Source organism: Protopterus annectens, chromosome 8.part0 (genome assembly GCF_019279795.1).
Source record: "Protopterus annectens isolate FY-2018-M chromosome 8.part0, PAN1.0, whole genome shotgun sequence".
NCBI classification, from domain to species: Eukaryota; Metazoa; Chordata; order Ceratodontiformes; family Protopteridae; genus Protopterus; species Protopterus annectens.
Window position 1 is genome coordinate 623575794 of NC_056741.1, and position 18878 is coordinate 623594671.

Consider the following 18878-nt stretch of genomic DNA (forward strand, 5'->3'; position numbering starts at 1 on the left):
AAAGGACAAAGCACCAGCATTGGAAGTTCTGAAAGTATTGGGCATAATGGCAGCAGCAATTCTAGCCATACCACTTGCTCATATGCACATGAGAATACTTCAATGGCTATTGTTCACTTAGTGGTCTTACCAAGAGCACCCCATGAATCATGCCATAATGATCACAAATTCTTGCAGGAAGGACATTCAGTGTTGGTTGACCTCACTTCGTCACGATAGGGCACCCATTTGTGCTACCCCCCTCTAACGGCCACAGTGACCACGGATGCTTCCCTGATAGGGTGGGGGATTGCATTTTCAGGGAAAGACTGCTCAAGGCACATAGACCGATCAAGAGACACATCTGCATATCAGTATCCTTGCGATGAGAGCAGTACTTTTACCTTTGCAGTACTTTCAGGACTCTCTCTCCCCCTGGGAACAATGTGTCGGTGGTCTGGTACTTGTACAAACAAGGAGGAACCAGGCCTTACCCCCCTTTATCGAGAGGCTCTCTAAGTGAGTTTAGCAGTGGGCTGTTTCCACCCAGTGCTTTCTGTTGGCAATGCACATCCTGGGGAGATCCAACGTGATAGCAGACAAACTGAACAGGGCAATCTTGCTGCCCCACGAGTGGTCCCTCAAGAAAGAAGTTGCAGACAGAATATTCTGCAGGTGGGGCCAGCCTTGCTGTGACCTTTTTGTCAGTCACATAAACACGAAATGCAGAAGCTACTTTGCCCTCATTTCCCCTCCGAGAGAAGCCTCAAGGGATGCACTCATGCACGATTGACCTCTGGGTGGTCTCTGTGCATTTCCACCAATCCTGTTGATACCCAAGGTTCTACAGAAAGCAAAATCCCTGGGAAGGACCATCTTTCTTATAGCTCCTCATTGGCCTCGTCAGATTTGGTTCCTCTTCCTTTGACTTCATCTTTTGGAGGATCCTTGGATCCTGGACCCAGTTCCAGACCTTCTGACACACTGTTGGGGGTACCTTCATCCTTCTCTGCAGTCTCTGAAGCTGACAGCTTGGCTGCTCCATTTCCCATCATAGCCAGGTTCCATAACCTTTCCAATGAGAGATAACAGATCTTTTTGTCCTCTCACAAATCTTCTACTAGAAAGCTATATCTTAGCAAATGGAAGAAATTTTCTGTATGGGCCTCAAAAAATAATATTGATCCTTACCAAGCCCCTATTACTTCCATTTTAGAATTCTTGACTATGATTTTCAGCAAAGGAGCTACAGCAGCAACAGTTCGGGTACAGTTGGCTGATATTTCTAATTTTCATCTTGCATTTGAAGGTTTTGAATATCATGTCTCACAAGTTATCCAAAGTATTTCTCAAAGGGACTTTTCATATAAGACCTCTTGTGAAATCTCTCTATTCTCTAATGGAATTTAAATTTATTCTTTCATGTATAATTCTCCCGCCATTTGAACCAGCTTCATCTTGTGATCTCAAAGTTTTGTCTTGGAAGACCATCTTTCTGGTAGCTATTACTTCTGCCCGCAAAGTGTCAGATGCTTCAGGCTTTATCCATCAAGCCTCCCTATTTGATATTTCACCCTGACAGAGTATCACTTAGAACAAACCCCTCATTCTTGCCCAAAGTTTGCACTGAGGCTAATCTCAGCCAAGTTATTGATTTGCCAGTTTTCTTCCCTGATCATTCTAACAATTTAGAGTATATGCTGCACAAACTAGATGTTCACAGACAGCTCAGATTCTATCTGGATAGAACAGAAGAATTTAGGAAATTAGACCAGCTTTTTGTTTCATTTTCAGATTCCAGGAAAGGGAGACCAGTGGCTAAAACAACTGTCTAAATGATTGTGTGATTGTATCACCTTTGCCTATTTAGCTGCCAATATACCTTTGCAACACAAGATTAAAGCTCACTCAACCAGAGCAGTTCCTACATCATCTGCTTTTTCTGCCAGTGCAGCAGCCACCTGGTCAAAACCTTATACTTTTATCATTCATTACAAAGTTGACAAGGCCTCCAGGGACAGGGCTTCCTTTGGATCCACGGTCCTGAGAAATATACTCCTGTGAGCCACCCTAGATTGATGGTGCTTGGGACGCTACCCATCAGTAAAGAATGAACTGCGAGATTTAACAACTTCACATAAAGAAGTTATGTACTTTCCATAACGTTCCACGTGAGTTGTTCCTTACCTTCTTTTTTATGTCCCTCCCTCGTACTCCCTCCTGGGCTGATAAGATAACCGAGATGCTTGTTCCATCCTGGTTACTCAAACCTTCTCTTCCTTTCTCTAGGAATGTAAGAATGATATATGGTGTTAGTATATGTAACAAACAAGTTCTGAGGTAATTCACAGGTGCATCATGGGGTATGGACTTGGCCTCAAGCTATTTGAAGACCTCGAGCTTTGCACTTGGCCATAGGAGCCTAGAGATCGGCTCAGAACCCATCAGTAAAGAATGAAGGCTGTATGAACAACTCACATGGAACGTTATGGTAAGTACATAACTTCTTTTTTTCAGTCTTTGATGTTAAGCAGAAGTGTTCTTTGCAGCACCTGTGATGTGCCCAGTAATAACTTCTCCTGCAACTCGTATGAAGTTACATGCATCGATAACATATCCAAGCCCAATTGGAAATTCTTTTACAAGACCCATTGTTCCTCCTACTGTTGTAACTGTCTGGGTATCTTCCTTTCACAATGCCTTTGTTTCTGCCTGCAAATTCAGGTATTTTATGACTGTGTCTCTGTATGTAATACACTGTAGTAACTGAGTGTAGCAATTTCAATGATCAATGCTACTTTTGTCTTCTTTTCTTGGACTACTGTATCTGGTTTTCTCGCATCTATTTTTGAACCGTTGGTAAAGGCTGATCCCATGTGATACAAACTTCATTTTCTATAATGCTTTGTGCCTTGTGTCTCCAGTGTTTTTCAGCTACTTCATTAGTATAATGTTTGCACAATCCCCAATGTAACAGTCTTGCCACATTATTATACCTTTCAATATTCAGTCCTCCTGCCATAAGTAAATCACAACCAGCAACAAGATGTGTGATGTTTCCAATTTTGTTTTACAAAACCTATATTTGTCTGTTTCTTCCACATGTTTTATGGACTTTGTAAACCAACGCTACATAGTATACTGTCTTTGGTTGCTAATATCAACCTTTTAATCTTTTGGTTTAAGTTCACTTCTCCTTAACCATTCCTGTGGTTGATCCTGATCAACATGAGGTTCCAAGAGTTTTCTATGCTTGCATCTGTATTTATTCATTTTCCACATTTCTTGCCTTCTCATCCTTCACCTCATATTCTTTCTTGTGTTTTTGGCACATTCAGTTGCTGCCCATTTTATCTATTTCTGGTTTGAGTTCCATTCCAGCTCAACACTGGTATGTTTCTACAAAACTAAGCAGAGAAGTCACCTTAGATGTATTCTCCTCATGTTCCAAAACTTTTGCCAAGTTTGGGTCTTGTGAGGTCAGCAGATATGTATGCAGTCCCACGACTGCAGAGCTGTACATGTAGTCAGTTTCAAGGAGGGGCCCATACCTCCTTCAGAACAGAGGATATATAGATTTGGTATACACTGAATTTTAGAAATCATTTTATGTGAATGAAGCATCCCTTTTGTTTTTCTGTCCAACAGATCCAAAACCTTTTTGGGCCAGTCAGTCACTCCAAAACTAAGTTAGGACAGGAAGAGTGAATTGGTTTATAGACTGGACTTTGTTCCTAAATGTCAGTGCTGTTTTCAGTATTAATTTTAATCTTCTAAAATATTCCTAAGTTATTAACATTTGTTCATGTTTTATTGTTGACCCTTTGTTAGTTCCCAAATATCTGTAAACTCCCTTTTGCTAAAGTTTCTATATATCATTTCCTATCCCAAACTGATGTTTTCTTGGTGCTGCAGCTTTCCTGCTTTACAAGTTGCTTTTACACATTTATGAAGCTCAAGTGGCATTCTTATATCATCTGAAAAGATGTTCTTCGTCTTCCATTGCTGCAGTCCTGACTATTGGGTATAGTCCGCGTCCCAGTCGGCCCGAATACCAGAGTATAAGGCTGACGTCGGTCAGGGCGCATTAGACTGACGTCAGTACGTCAGGGTACTAATGCGCATGACCGACGCCATATCCTCAGTCTTTTGCCGCATGGTCCGATGCAGAAGCAGTTTTGCGAGTGCAGGTTGGCGTACTGGAAATACTTCTAAAACCGAGTTTCAGACCTAAACAGAGTTGGCTAAGTACCCGTTGTGGAACATTTTGGTTTTTCTTGCCTCAGTATTTTACCGATGTCAGAAAAAGTGAATAACTGTATTTCTTGTGGGAAACAGGATACCTCATAGGGATTATCATACCTTGTGTATACTTTTGTTTAGGGCCTGAGCACGGCGTTGTTGGTTGCCGCTCTTGTGCTAGGTTTAACAAATGCACTATTAAGAGGAGGTTAGACTGTGCCAGGTTAGTGTTTGGGAAGCTGCAATTATAAAATGCCGTCGGATGCTCCACCGCTTCCTCCAAGAAGCGCAAGGATAAAACAGTGAAGTTTAGGGTTGAGGAACCGCAGTTCCGGACGTCGGTTCCTTAGAAGGCCCAGTGGAGCCGGAGGTTTTGCCAGGAGTTTCCATGGAGTCCCAGGCAGAAACTATACTCTTACAGGATGTGCCTTCTCAGGAAGTAGGCCAGGCTGAGGGGGCTTTCAGGGTGACTGTTCTTCCCTCTCTTCCCAAGGTAGTTAGGGCCTCTCCTTCTGTTGCCAAAACTTCTATGAGAGGTAGGCCTACTTCAGCTTCAGTGGGGTTTCTCCTACCATTTCAGGTTCTGTACCTAAGAAACATATGCTTAAGATGTGAAGATTTGATTACTATGATTAGGGGTTCTATGCCCCGCCTGATAAGAGGCCTAGGGTGGAACCGAGTTGGATTGTTTTGAACAGTGTTCTGAGGCTTCAGAAACTTCTGTGGAAGATTTGCAGGAGTATCCTACCTATTCTGATTCTGATGTGGATGATTCCACTCCTACAGCGTCTCACCTGAGGGATTTCTCATTTTCAGAGACTTTGCATTCCATGAGGGAACACTTTAAATGGGAAGGCCAGGATTACTCTGACTCCCTAGGAAAAGGCTTAGGGAGTTCTTTGTTTTACCCCAGCATAGGCCTTTAGCCATTCCTCCTGTGTTGAATGTGGTGGAAGATGTTTTGCAGAGGCTTCCTGAACCCTGACTCTTTGCCTCCTGCTCCTGTTAAGCCCTGATAGGTATTATAGGGTGCCCAAGCTCATAAATATTTGTTTAAGAGTCCTAGGGTGGACCCAGAAACTATTTCTCAGGGGCCTAAGGGTGTAAAAGCTTCTGTGGTTAAAAATCCTGTCCCCACTGATAAAGAGGCGGGGCTTTGATAGTGGGGAAAGAAAGTGTATACTTCTTCCACTTTAGCCATGAGAGCTTTGAATTGTCGCTTTCACATGTTAAAATATCAGAATTACCTTCTTTCACAATTGAAATCTAAGGTGGATGCTTTGGCGGAAGGTATTGAGTGTAAAGAGTTGCTGGATTTGGTTCATGTGTCTGAACAAGTGGGTAAGCATTCTTGGTAATGTGGTTTTGATGCTGTACAGGCCTCCTCGAGGGTGGCTGCTACCAGCTCTGTTCTTCGCAGGCATGCCTGGTTGAAGGATCAGAATTTAGCTGAGCATGTTAAGACAAGGATTTTGGATGCTCCTTTACAGTCTGATGTGTTGTTTGGTTCGCCTGTGGAAGCTGTTTTAAAGAAAATGGAGGACAAAGCTAAGTCTATGCAAACTGTTAAAGGTTTTTGCAGGTGCAGCCACCCAAGTTTAGTAGAAATTGGCCTGCTAAGGGGTGGACATATCCTGCTTATGATTCTCAGTCTAGGGGTAGGTCTAGACGGGTAGGGCAGGGCTCAAAGTTCTTTAGGCCTAGAACAGGGAGTTCACCTGCTCAGACTTCTGGTGAGGGCAGGGTCAGTCCTTTCGTAAACAGACCCAATGACCTGTTTTCGGCTGCCAGCAGATTCACGTCTGGCAGCTCCTTTGGGGAAGACTGTCTCTTTCAAAGAAAATTGGGATTTAATTTCTCAAGACAAATGGTGTTGGATATCATTCACCACGGTTACAGATTTTATTTCCATACAATGCCCCCTTTCAAAGGCATGCCAGACGTTCCTCCTCTTTCAAAGAAAAGAGGCTCACAAGCAAGTTTTACAGTTACTTCCACATAGGCCATTCAGCCAGTCCCTGTGTCAGAGAGGGCCTAGGATTTTATTCGCCTGTTCCTTGTACCAAGAAGGGGAACACGTGGAGACCAATTTTGATTTATCTCTCCTCAACACGTTTTTGGACATTCCCAAGTTCAAGATGTTGACGTTACAACAGCTTTTACCTCTGCTGGGCAAAGATCACTGGATGGTAACTTTAGATCTCAAGGAAGCTTACCTTCATGTGCCTATAAGGCTGTTGCAGAAAGTATCTGCGGTTTCGGCCTGCAAATTCTCATTATCAGTTCTATGCATTGCCCTTTGGCTTATCTACTGCGCCCCAGAGTATCTCACAAAGGTTCTGGCTCCAGTGATAGCTTACTTCAGGCTTCAAGGAATTCAAATCTATCCTTACTGACGACTGCCTGATTCTGGCTCGAGAAAAGGAGGACCTTCTACAGCATCTGGAATATGTTATAGCAGTGCTGATGCCTAGGGTATTCTGTGAGCGAAATAAAGTCCAGTCTAGTACCCTCTCAAGACAGGTGCTTCCTGGGTGTAAGACTGAATACAGCAGCCCAGATGGCCTTTAACCCCGGACAAACAAAAGTCTGTCACTTTACTTCCATCAACTATCTCATCAGTCCGTGCTGACTGCAAGGACAGTCCTTCAAGCATTAGGGTTCATGGCATCTTATTCTGGTGCTTCCCAATGCCAAACTGCATATGAGGAAGCTACAATGGTATCTCAAAAATGTATGGACACAGCACTGCCAGGATTTGGACACTGTCATTCAAATAATACCTTGCATTCAAAAGGAATTTTTGTGGTGGGCTCAGAATGTCACCTAAACAAGGACTCTCTGTGACCCGGCCAGAGGCAAGTCAGATTCTTCAATGGCTATTGTTCACTTAGTGGTCTTACCAAGAGCACCCCATGAATCATGCCATAATGATCACAAATTCTTGCAGGAAGGACATTCAGTGTTGGTTGACCTCACTTCGTCACGATAGGGCACCCATTTGTGCTACCCCCCTCTAACGGCCACAGTGACCACGGATGCTTCCCTGATAGGGTGGGGGATTGCATTTTCAGGGAAAGACTGCTCAAGGCACATAGACCGATCAAGAGACACATCTGCATATCGGTATCCTTGCGATGAGAGCAGTACTTTTACCTTTGCAGTACTTTCAGGACACTCTCTCCCCCTGGGAACAATGTGTCGGTGGTCTGGTACTTGTACAAACAAGGAGGAGCCAGGCCTTACCCCCCTTTATCGAGAGGCTCTCTAAGTGAGTTTAGCAGTGGGCTGTTTCCACCCAGTGCTTTCTGTTGGCAATGCACATCCTGGGGAGATCCAACGTGATATCAGACAAACTGAACAGGGCAATCTTGCTGCCCCACGAGTGGTCCCTCAAGAAAGAAGTTGCAGACAGAATATTCTGCAGGTGGGGCCAGCCTTGCTGTGACCTTTTTGTCAGTCACATAAACACGAAATGCAGAAGCTACTTTGCCCTCATTTCCCCTCCGAGAGAAGCCTCAAGGGATGCACTCATGCACGATTGGCCTCTGGGTGGTCTCTGTGCATTTCCACCAATCCTGTTGATACCCAAGGTTCTACAGAAAGCAAAATCCCTGGAAAGGACCATCTTTCTTATAGCTCCTCATTGGCCTCGTCAGATTTGGTTCCTCTTCCTTTGACTTCATCTTTTGGAGGATCCTTGGATCCTGGACCCAGTTCCAGACCTTCTGACACACTGTTGGGGGTACCTTCATCCTTCTCTGCAGTCCCTGAAGCTGACAGCTTGGCTGCTCCATTTCCCATCATAGCCAGGTTCCATAACCTTTCCAATGAGAGATAACAGATCTTTTTGTCCTCTCACAAATCTTCTACTAGAAAGCTATATCTTAGCAAATGGAAGAAATTTTCTGTATGGGCCTCAAAAAATAATATTGATCCTTACCAAGCCCCTATTACTTCCATTTTAGAATTCTTGACTATGATTTTCAGCAAAGGAGCTACAGCAGCAACAGTTCGGCACAGTTGGCTGATATTTCTAATTTTCATCTTGCATTTGAAGGTTTTGAATATCATGTCTCACAAGTTATCCAAAGTATTTCTCAAAGGGACTTTTCATATAAGACCTCTTGTGAAATCTCTCTATTCTCTAATGGAATTTAAATTTATTCTTTCATGTATAATTCTCCCGCCATTTGAACCAGCTTCATCTTGTGATCTCAAAGTTTTGTCTTGGAAGACCATCTTTCTGGTAGCTATTACTTTTGCTCGCAGAGTGTCAGATGCTTCAGGCTTTATCCATCAAGCCTCCCTATTTGATATTTCACCCTGACAGAGTATCACTTAGAACAAACCCCTCATTCTTGCCCAAAGTTTGCACTGAGGCTAATCTCAGCCAAGTTATTGATTTGCCAGTTTTCTTCCCTGATCATTCTAACAATTTAGAGTATATGCTGCACAAACTAGATGTTCACAGACAGCTCAGATTCTATCTGGATAGAACAGAAGAATTTAGGAAATTAGACCAGCTTTTTGTTTCATTTTCAGATTCCAGGAAAGGGAGACCAGTGGCTAAAACAACTGTCTAAATGATTGTGTGATTGTATCCCCTTTGCCTATTTAGCTGCCAATATACCTTTGCAACACAAGATTAAAGCTCACTCAACCAGAGCAGTTCCTACATCATCTGCTTTTTCTGCCAGTGCAGCAGCCACCTGGTCAAAACCTTATACTTTTATCATTCATTACAAAGTTGACAAGGCCTCCAGGGACAGGGCCTCCTTTGGATCCACGGTCCTGAGAAATATACTCCTGTGAGCCACCCTAGATTGATGGTGCTTGGGACGCTACCCATCAGTAAAGAATGAACTGCGAGATTTAACAACTTCACATAAAGAAGTTATGTACTTTCCATAACGTTCCACGTGAGTTGTTCCTTACCTTCTTTTTTATGTCCCTCCCTCGTACTCCCTCCTGGGCTGATAAGATAACCGAGATGCTTGTTCCATCCTGGTTACTCAAACCTTCTCTTCCTTTCTCTAGGAATGTAAGAATGATATATGGTGTTAGTATATGTAACAAACAAGTTCTGAGGTAATTCACAGGTGCATCATGGGGTATGGACTTGGCCTCAAGCTATTTGAAGACCTCGAGCTTTGCACTTGGCCATAGGAGCCTAGAGATCGGCTCAGAACCCATCAGTAAAGAATGAAGGCTGTATGAACAACTCACATGGAACGTTATGGTAAGTACATAACTTCTTTTTTTCAGTCTTTGATGTTAAGCAGAAGTGTTCTTTGCAGCACCTGTGATGTGCCCAGTAATAACTTCTCCTGCAACTCGTATGAAGTTACATGCATCGATAACATATCCAAGCCCAATTGGAAATTCTTTTACAAGACCCATTGTTCCTCCTACTGTTGTAACTGTCTGGGTATCTTCCTTTCACAATGCCTTTGTTTCTGCCTGCAAATCCAGGTATTTTATGACTGTGTCTCTGTATGTAATACACTGTAGTAACTGAGTGTAGCAATTTCAATGATCAATGCTACTTTTGTCTTCTTTTCTTGGACTACTGTATCTGGTTTTCTCGCATCTATTTTTGAACCGTTGGTAAAGGCTGATCCCATGTGATACAAACTTCATTTTCTATAATGCTTTGTGCCTTGTGTCTCCAGTGTTTTTCAGCTACTTCATTAGTATAATGTTTGCACAATCCCCAATGTAACAGTCTTGCCACATTATTATACCTTTCAATATTCAGTCCTCCTGCCATAAGTAAATCACAACCAGCAACAAGATGTGTGATGTTTCCAATTTTGTTTTACAAAACCTATATTTGTCTGTTTCTTCCACATGTTTTATGGACTTTGTAAACCAACGTTTACATAGTATACTGTCTTGGGTTGCTAATATCAACCTTTTAATCTTTTGGTTTAAGTTCACTTCTCCTTAACCATTCCTGTGGTTGATCCTGATCAACATGAGGTTCCAAGAGTTTTCTATGCTTGCATCTGTATTTATTCATTTTCCACATTTCTTGCCTTCTCATCCTTCACCTCATATTCTTTCTTGTGTTTTTTGGCACATTCAGTTGCTGCCCATTTTTATCTATTTCTGGTTTGAGTTCCATTCCAGCTCAACACTGGTATGTTTCTACAAAACTAAGCAGAGAAGTCACCTTAGATGTATTCTCCTCATGTTCCAAAACTTTTGCCAAGTTTGAGTCTTGTGAGGTCAGCAGATATGTATGCAGTCCCACGACTGCAGAGCTGTACATGTAGTCAGTTTCAAGGAGGGGCCCATACCTCCTTCAGAACAGAGGATATATAGATTTGGTATACACTGAATTTTAGAAATCATTTTATGTGAATGAAGCATCCCTTTTGTTTTTCTGTCCAACAGATCCAAAACCTTTTTGGGCCAGTCAGTCACTCCAAAACTAAGTTAGGACAGGAAGAGTGAATTGGTTTATAGACTGGACTTTGTTCCTAAATGTCAGTGCTGTTTTCAGTATTAATTTTAATCTTCTAAAATATTCCTAAGTTATTAACATTTGTTCATGTTTTATTGTTGACCCTTTGTTAGTTCCCAAATATCTGTAAACTCCCTTTTGCTAAAGTTTCTATATATCATTTCCTATCCCAAACTGATGTTTTCTTGGTGCTGCAGCTTTCCTGCTTTACAAGTTGCTTTTACACATTTATGAAGCTCAAGTGGCATTCTTATATCATCTGAAAAGTTTTTTACCACTTGCAGTTGTGATTTCAGTTCCTCATCTGATTAGCTTTAAAGTTTTAAATCATTTACAAAAAGAAGACTAAGTATTTCCACTTTTTCTGTGAGCCAAGTTGTAGTCATGACTTAATCTGTTAAGTAGACAACTTAATGGGTTAAGGGCAAGGCAAAAAGAGTAACTGTGACAATTACCCTGGAATATCCCCCTTTTGGATTTTTATCCCTGGAGTAATAATTTGTCCTTTATAATTTCTTAACAGCAAAGTGGTTTGCCACTGTTTCATGGTCGCTGTAATGCAACTGATCAGTATAGGGTGTATATTATACATTTTTAAACACTCTTTTGTTCATGAATGTGGGATACTGTCAAATGCTTTTTAGTAATCTATCCATACCATACTTAGATTTTTCCCCTTTTTACAGTTCTCCATTATGACCGTATTTAACAACAAAGGATCACTTCCTCCATATGACTTCCTTTTGTTCTATTGCCATGGTTGAGTTTTCTTCTAAGTGACTGTGAACTCCATCAATTCTAGTGCATAATTTATAGGTCGTTGGAAGGCAAGTTATAGGTCTTTAGTTTTTGATACCTTGCAGGTTCACTCTTGAGTAGGAGCATTGTTTTTCCTGTTAATCAAGTTGGTGTCTGTTCGTGGTGTGCATACAAATAGTTCTTACTCATGGCTAAATTTTCATGTAAAGATGATAACACTTTTAGCCAGATGTTGAGTACTGGTGCATCTGGGACTGGGGTTTTCCATTTAGGAGCTTTTCTTTAACTTTTTCAGTCTCTCTGGCCATTACTTCATCCCATTTAATTTCCTGTACATTTGAACAACTACTTATTTTACTACTATCATAGGTTCATAGGTTGATACTAAGCTATCAGCCCTAGGGCCTATACAAGCCTAGCCATAACAATTCCCTGGCTATTTCTTCCCACATTATTTACTTTCCTGGACCCCTGTCTAGCAGGGCGACTGACGTGATCCCTGGGGTGAATTTCCTTTCTCCCATCCAATCGTCAAGGTTCCTCTTGAAGAGGTCCAAAGAGGCACTCTGCTTGACATGTATAGGCAATCTATTCCAGAGTCTGGGGAGTCTCTGGGTCAGGAACCTATCCCTCCAACATGTTTTGTTTATTGTGATGACAAGGTTTAGATCCCTGGAGCGTGTAGCTCTGAGGGATTGGGATTTCTTTAAGTATAGCATGTCCAACAGCTCTGGGTTTGACATGGCCTTGTATGTTAAGCAGAGATTGCCTCTGAGTAGACGATATGCGACAGAGTATAGCTGGAGTTTTTAAGGCGGTCAGCGTAGGGCATCTGCTTTAGGCCTGTGATTCTTTTAGAGAGGTATTTCTGAGGCCTTTCCAGTTGTTGCAGATGTCTTGAGAGGTACATACCAAATGGGGCATTGTATTCTATAATGGGTCTAATGAGGGATGAGTACAGTGGGACAATGACCTCCTTTTTTCTGGATGAAAAGCCCTTCATGATGAGGTGTGCCACATAGAAGGATTTCCTGACTGTTGTGGCGATATGGTTATCGAAGGTGAGACCACTGTCCACCTGTGTCCCTAAGTCTCTTATCACACTTTCTGTGTTTAGTGTATTGCCACCTATATGGTAATTCATGGATACATGTTTTTTCCCAAAGGGGATAACAATACATTTCTTGGCATTGAGCTTGAGCCCATGGCTCTGGCACCAAGCATCTGTTTCTGTAAGGCCCTTTTGTAGAGTATCCACATAATTTGGGGATTCAATAATGGCTCCCAGTTTGCAGTCATCTGCAAACTTTGTTAGCCAGAGTCCCTTAGTGTTGACCTGTACTTCAGAGAAGTAGATGCCAAACAAGAGCGGCCCCAGGACTGAACCCTGAGGTACTCCACTTGTCACTTGTCTGGAGCTGGATTTGGAGTCGCCTACTTTTACAGTGTGGGTTCTATCTATCTATCTATCTATCTATCTATCTATCTATCTATCTATCTATCTATCTATCCATCAATTTAGCATCTTTATGTTCCACAGGATCTTCATAGATATTTCTCCAAAATGTATCTATTTCTTCTTGTTTGGTGGTGTTTCAGTTCCTTTTGCCTTGTTTCCCCCAATTCTCTATAAAACTTTTTTGGGTCATCAATAAATAGCTTATTTTGTACTTTTTCTTTGTATTTATATGCTTATCTTCTAAGTTTTTCTGTCTGTGCTGATATCTTTAGTTTATTTGCTATAGTGCACAATAGGCCCTGATCTGTTCTGAAACTGTGCATTGCCTTTATCATGTCTAGCTTTCCAAGTATTTTTGTTTATCTGATCCCTCTTCTGTACTCTTCTAACAGTGACAGTTCTGGTCTTAACTGCTTTATAGTTTTCTCTGCTTGATACTTTCATGACTGCATTTGATTTCTCCTTGCAGTAAAACTTTTACTATGCAGCTAAATTAATAACAGATATATATCCTGTTTACTTTTGTTATATCGTGCAAACAGTCCTAATTACTGTGTTCATTTGTTTTATCAAACTTGTAACTTTTGGGGTTTTATTGACTTTCTGTAGTGTGTTTCTTTCATTGATCTTAACATGTCTGTCCGTCTCTGTTGAATCAAGCAATTATTTTATTTTCGTCTGAACTGAGGGCACATTCCTTTTTTTCCATTTCCTGCAAGCGTTCTATAGAAAGTTTCACGGCATCTTCCTGTGCCACATTCTCTTCAGTTTCATCCTGTCATCCATTGCTCTTTCATATGTTAACGCACTGGCCTATTACTCCACAACACTGACTATCAGAGTTGCTACAGTTCCTGTTCCTTCTCTTGCTGTGCAACTCCAATTGAACTTTTGTACTGGTTTCCTGTGGAAGGCTCCAAAGTGTTTATATTGCAGCTGATCAGATGTTTCCCACTCCACTCTCCTTAATTTGGCGACCCATTGCTCTCTGCTCTGATGATATCAAAGTTAGATTTTCTACACTAAATCCTTCACTTCGAAGGTAGTCCATAACTTCAGTTTCTGTTTAACTTCTCCATTACTAATTCTCTCTTCTTGGCAGCACAAGGCGTGGACTTTTAACGATAGTGAGCACTTTTGCAGCACCTTTGCTGCTTCATCAGACATTACAGAAAAAAACAAAAGACACCATTTTTAAAATACAAATCGGCCAGTGAGACCAATTCAACCTTAACGTTACAGACTAAAATGGATCCAGTACATCAGTAGTCTGTACAAACAGCAATAATACACAAGATAGTGACGTATATAGAAATGCAGCATATATATATATATATATATATATATATATATATATATATATAAAACATATATAAGGACATGTATTAAAAGTGTGAGTGTATGTATGTGTGTGTGTGTGTGTGTGTGTGTGTGTATGTATATATATATATATATATATATATATATATATATATGTATATATATATATATATATAATATATATTTTTTTTTGGTACACACTCTCTTCAACTCTCTAGCTTGCAAAACAGGTTTAATACATATTTTATTCAGACCTCTGCCTGTAGTAGCCCATGTCCTAATAATCCATTTGAGTTCTGATGTTTCTGTTCTATGTCTAACATTGCCTCCTCCATTCTCTAGACAATATTCTCAATCACTATGAATCTAAAGGAGTGTGTGGGGTTATGCTGCATAACATGTTCAGCTAGTGCACTTGTTTCTGTCTGGCTATTAATATTGTACGCATGCTGTCTTAAAGTCCCTGAGCTTTTGGTCTGTTTTACCAACATAGGAGGACATGCATACTTGGCAATAGGTCAGGTAGACCACATGCATAGAATCACAACTAGCATGTATGTTATTAGATTCAATCATCTTGCCCATGTCAGGGTGTAAAAACCTGTTGCTGGTATCAATTAGATGGCAAAAGTTGCATTTGTTACAGGGCAGAGTGCCTACAACACTCAAATCCATCTCATTTCTGTTCGACTTCAATTAACACAACATCCTTTTAAGTGATTTTTTTTTTTTTTTTTTTTTCTGAAAGCGAATCTTGGTCTGCCCCCCACTAGGGACTTAATCTGTTCATCCGTACATAGAACACGCCAGTTCTTGTCAAAGATATCTGTAAAAGTTTCTGCCATCCCTCTTTGTGATCTTATTTGAAATTTTCCATATCAGGATGCTTTTGCCTGAATTTCTTTTCAAATATCTTTGGGGTTGCTATTTTGTATTGATTTAATTTGGCTTTCTCCTTTGCATAAATATTGCACCATAGCAGATAACTTTCCCATGTCCATATTTCTTTTTATACTTTTCAAAAATTTCTAGATTTTGTTTTGTTTGTATTTTCACACTTCCTTGGTCACTTCTTTTTCCAAACTGGCCAAGGTTTCTTGATCTTTATAATGATGTTGTTCGTGTTTCACTGTTGCAGTCAGTACATTTGGGTAATCCTGCTGGCAGGTTGCCCTCAGTTGGCCTGAGTTCCAAAGTCCTGGGTCCTGCGTCTGCTGCTGTTGCCCCTTCCCTGACGTCAGGTCATCAGGGGTATAAAAGATGTGGCCAAAGCCATTTTCTTTAGTCTTTCTTGCCACGTGGTGCCCGAAGCAGAAGCAGTTTGCAAGTGCCGGTCAGCAGACTCCTGAGATTTTTGTGTTCGAGTTTCAAATCCGGAGTATTCATTAAAGCTAAGTACCCCGTTGGGGAAACTTTTTTTTTTTTTTCTTGCTCCAGACCGATGTCAGAAAAAGTAAATTATTGTATTTCTTGTGGAAAGCAAATACCTCATAAGGACTTTCATTCTTACTGTATTCCTTGCCTAGGCCCTGATCACAATGTTTCAGGTTGTCTGTTTTGTGCTAGATTTAACCAACGCACTATTAAGCGTCAGTATTATTTTGCTTTAAACTATTTTGGACGCCGGTTTATAGACAAACGAGGTCCAAAACCGACAACGAAGCTTCTCCTAAGCCAGTCGCCGGTTTGTCGGTTCTCAGTGAGGCGCTTTCGCAGCCCCTGACGCTTGCTACCGACTCCCACATGGAGTCGGCCATGCCGCTGGAAACTCAAGGTATTGGAGCCTCAATACTATTCCTTCAGATGGGTCCGGAGCCGCTGAGCAGGCGTATTCAGACCTAAATATCTTTACATTAAACCAACCTCAGCTTCAAAGGCAAAGTCTAAAGCACCTTCTAAAGCAAAGAAACAAACTCAAGAGCCACGTGGACAGGCCTCTATGCCCAAAAAACAGTTACTCAAAATGGCCAAAGACTTAATTACCTTGATCAGGGGTTCCCATCCCCCTCCTGATAAGGGGTTCCCATCCCCTTCCTGATAAGTGGCCTAGGCAAGAGACTGACTGAATCTTCAGATCAGGTTTCTATTTCTTCTGATCAGGAATATTCTCTTCCCCCCATGAGGATTCTGATGCTGAAGAATCTATACCTTCAGCTTCTCTTCCAGAGGACTATTCTTTTGGGGAAACCTTGCATACCATGAAGGAGCATTTCCACTGGGAGAGCCAAGATTTTTCAGAATCTAAAAAGAGGCTCAGGGATTTCCTTTTACTACCTCAACACAGACCACTAGCCATTCCACCTGTGTTAGATATTGTAGATGTGTTTTCGGAGTCCAGTCTTACCCCTGACTCCTCATCTCCAGCTCCTGTTAAGCCTGACAAATATTACAGGGTTCCTGACTATCATAAATTCATTTTTAAAAACCCTGCTGCAGACCCAGAAACTATTTCACAGAGTCCCAAAGGTGTTGAGGCTTCCACTGCAAAAAAACCTACCCCCTCTAACAGAGATTCTAGGGCACTGGATAGATGGGGAAAAAAAGATTTACACATCTGCTACCTTGGTTAGAAAGGGCCTTAAACTGTCAGTTTCATATGCTCAAATATCAGCAACATGTCATGGCATTGCTTAAACAGAAAATGTTATTAAACTCTGAATGTGCAGAAAACAAGGAAATGCAGGAATTCTTGCATGCAGCTGAACAAGTTGGAAAGCATACTTTGAAATGTGGTTTTGATTCTTTGGAGGCCTCCTGCAGGGCCGCAGTTACAGGTTCTGTCATTAGGATCTTGGTTAAAGGAACAAAATCTGCCTGATCATGTCAAAGTTAAATTATTAGATGCACCTTTACAGCATGATACTTTGTTTGATGTTAAGGCAGAGGAGGTGTTAAAGAAAATGGAGGACAAAGCTAAATCTATGCAAACTGTCAAAGATTTTTTTACAAGTACAGCCACCTAGGTTTTAGTAGACACTGGCCTACAAAGAATTGGTCCTTTCCTGTGTCAGACCTCAAAGGGGCAGATCCAGACGCCCTAGAGGCAGATCCCAGGCCCAAGGATTCTGCAGGTCAAAGTAATGGGGTGCTTCTACCTCCAAAGTTGGAGAAGACAAATCACAACCTCATAGGAAACAGTCCCAATGACTTCCCCCTGCCTGCACCAAGCACTTATCTCCTGGCCCCTTAGGGGGAAAATTAGCACTTTTTTCTCAAAATTGGTACATTATAACCCAGGACAAGTGGGTTCTAAATATCGTGTCACAAGGGTACAAGTTCCATTTCCATACCCTGCCAAAGGCAAACAGCTGGCCAGATCTGCCAAAAAATCAATGGGCAGAGGCACAAAAACAAGTCTCATCCCTCATGGACATAGGGGCCATTCGACAAGTACCAGAGCAAGAGCAGGGACAAGGATTTTATTCAAGACTGTTCTTGGTACCCAGAAAGGACAAGGCCTGGAGACCAATACTGGACCTATCTATTCTGAACACATTCCTGGATATACCAAAATTCAAGATGATGACTTTGCAACAGCCTCTGCCCATGCTGGGCAAGGTCGCTTGGCTGGTGACACTAGACCTAAAAGAGGCATACCTGCATGTCCCAATCAGACAATTATGCAGAAGATACCTCAGATTCAAGGCTGGCTCAATGCATTACCAATTCTCTACACTGCCCTTTGGCTTATCTACTGCACCCAGGGTCTTTACAAAGTGCCTGGCAGCAGTAATTGCATTCTGCAGACAAAGAGGAATACAAATATATCCTTACTTGGACAACTGTCTAAAGCAGAGAACAAGGACATTCTTCTACAGCATTGGGCGTTTGTGAAAAGACTTCTAACATGCCTATGGTACACAGTCAACGAAAAGAAATCAAAACTAGTACCCTCTCAAGAGATAATATTCCTGGGTGCAAGCTTAAATACAACTGCCCAGATGGCTTATCTCACGCCAGACAAACAAAGGCAACTGACTACCTATTTCAAAGTGTTGGCAACAAAGGCCCAGTTATCTGCAAGAAAAATTCTGCAGGCTTTGGGCTTTGTGGCATCCTGCATTCTACTAATTCCATATGCAAGACTGCATATGAGGAAACTTCAGTGGTACCTAAAAAGTGTTTGGTCTCAACATTGCCACAGCCTGGAAACAATGATTACTCTCATTCCCTGCCTACAACAGGAGTTTCGATGATGGGCAAAGGCTTGTCACCAAAACAAGGGACAGCCATTCACATTACCCCCAGTCAGGCAGACACCAACAACGGATGCATCAGATTATGCCTGGGGGGCCCACATGGCAGGAAGATGCATTCGGGGCACATGGTCCTCAACCCAAATGCATCTACATATCAATCAAAAAGGGATGCTAGCTGTTCAGAATGCCCTGACAGCCTTCAAGGACCTACTTCATCTGGGACAACTACTGATGAAGACAGACAACACCACGGTCATATGGTATATAAACAAGCAGGGGGGCATGCATTCTTACCCCCTTTGCAGACTAGCCATGACTTTGTGGGACACAGCATTAACTTACCAAGTACATCTGCAGGCACAATTCCTGCCAGGAAGGAAAAATACTCTGGCAGACGAACTAAGCAGAAACCTCATGGATCCCCACGAGTGGCAGCTGGATCCACTAG